The following is a 2,163-nucleotide window of genomic DNA, read 5'->3' as shown; positions in this document are numbered from 1 at the left end:
ATTTCTTCCTTTTCTAGTTGCTTTAGGTATAGAGCTCGGTTATTTATTTGACTTTTTTCTTGTTTCTTGAGGTAAGCCTCTAATGCTATAAACCTCCCCCTTAGCACTGCTTTTACAGTGTCCCATAGGTTTGGGGTTGTTGTGTTTTCATTTTCATTCATTTCTATGCATACTTTGATTTCTTTTTTGATTTCTTCTATGATTTATTGGTTATGCAGAAACGTGTTATTTAGCCTCCATATGTTTGAATTTTTAATAGTTTTTTTTTTCCTGCAATTGAGATCTAGTCTTACTGCACTGTGGTCAAAAAAGATGACTGGAATGATTTCAATTTTTTTGAATTTACCAAGGCTAGATTTATGGCCCAGAATGTGATCTATTCTGGAGAAGGTTCCGTGTGCACTTGAGAAAAGGTTGGAATTCATTGTTTTGGGGTGAAATGTCCTATAGATATCAATTAGGTCTAGCTGGTTCATTGTGTCACTTAAAGTTTGTATTTCCTTGTTAATTTGCTGTTTAGTTGATCTATCCATAGGTGTGAGTGGGGTATTAAAGTCTCCCACTATTACTGTATTACTGTTAATTTCCCCTTTCATACTCGTTAGAATTTGCCTTACATATTGTGGTGCTCCTATGTTGGGTGCATATATATTTATAATTGTTATATCTTCTTCTTGGATTGATCCTTTGATCATTATGTAGTGTCCTTCTTTGTCTCTTTTTCACAGCCTTTATTTGAAAGTCTATTTTATCTGATATGAGTATTGTGACTCCTGCTTTCTTTTGGGCTCCATTTGTGTGAAATATTTTTTTTCCAGCCCTTCACTTTCAGTCTGTATGTGTCCCTTGTTTTGAGGTGGGTTTCTTGTAGACAGCATATATAAGGGTCTTGTTTTTGTATCCATTCAGCCAGTCTTTGTCTTTTGGTTGGGGCATTCAACCTATTTACATTTAAGGTAATTATTGATAGGTATGGTCCTGTTGCCATTTACTTTGTTGTTTTGGGTTCATGTTTTACAACCTTTCTGTGTTTCCTGTCTAGAGAAGATCCTTTAGTATTTGTTGAAGAGCTGGTTTGGTGGTACTGAATTCTCTCAGCTTTTGCTTGTCTGTAAAGCTTTTGAATTCTCCTTCATATCTGAATGAGATCCTTGCTGGGTACAGTAATCTGGGCTGTAGGTTATTCTCTTTCATTACTTTAAGTATGTCCTGCCATTCCCTTCTGGCCTGAAGAGTTCTATTGATAAATCAGCTGTTATCCTTATGGGAATCCCTTTGTGTGTTATTTGAAAAATATGGAATGCTTCATGAATTTGCATGTCATCCTTGTGCAGGGGCCATGCTAATCTTCTCTGTATCATTCCATTTTTAGTATATGTGCTGCCGAAGTGAGCACTAAAATTTAGTAATTAGAGAACCAAAGTTGTCCTTATTCTATAGATGTGGCAGCTAGAATAATTTGCATGCAATATAACAGAGTTGGAAATAATTCTGTGGGTCATCCATTCCAGTTTCTGAACCAATGATAGTACCTTTCCAACAGATAGTAATTTGTTTTGTTTCACTTCGTTTTGTTTTTGAACTGAAACAGCCTGTTTCACTCTTAGGTAGCACAGACATATCTTCCTCACACTACCTAAATTTGCTTCCTTTTTACAACTCACCCATTAGATTATTTCATTTTCTCTTCCATTTGATAGGATTTTAGATATTTTAAAATACCACAGCCAATACCCTCTTCAGTTTTTCTTTTCAAACATATTACCTTCATTTCCTTGTGCTCCTTCTCACATGATATGCTTTCTAAGTTCTTTTACTAGATCACCTTCTTGTGCAAAGTTTGTGTTAATAGAGACATCATTAATAGAGGCACTGCAATGAGAAAGTAGGAGATTTGGACCCACTGTGTTTATGTTGAGTGGACACTATGTGGAGTGTTATCTTCAAGCCTGAACACAGCACTTCGAACTTGAATGTATCTAGTAAAGCATTGTCTGTAAAAACCCTGAGTAAATACAGTACCTTGTATTATCTTCATTGCCAAATAATTAAGGGGCTCAAGTGGTAGAGAATCCAACTGCCAATGCAAAAGCCACGTTCGATCGAGACACATGTTCAGTCAGTGGGTTGGGAAAATCCTTCGGAGGAGGAAATGGCCACTCA

At 36.3% G+C, this 2,163-nt stretch overlaps 1 non-coding gene across 1 annotated transcript; it reads right to left on the bottom strand.

Annotated features, from left to right (window-relative positions):
* Positions 1–1,289: 1,289 nt before the first annotated feature.
* LOC139031943 (U6 spliceosomal RNA) lies at positions 1,290–1,396 on the bottom strand. The gene has a single exon (XR_011484492.1). It is a non-coding gene; the product is annotated as a U6 spliceosomal RNA (small nuclear RNA).
* Positions 1,397–2,163: the final 767 nt, after the last annotated feature.

The sequence above is a fragment of the Odocoileus virginianus genome, chromosome 28 (assembly GCF_023699985.2).
Source record: "Odocoileus virginianus isolate 20LAN1187 ecotype Illinois chromosome 28, Ovbor_1.2, whole genome shotgun sequence".
NCBI classification, from domain to species: domain Eukaryota; kingdom Metazoa; phylum Chordata; class Mammalia; order Artiodactyla; family Cervidae; genus Odocoileus; species Odocoileus virginianus.
The sequence above is the reverse complement of the archived record's forward strand: the minus strand, read 5'-3'. Positions and strand labels throughout refer to the sequence as shown.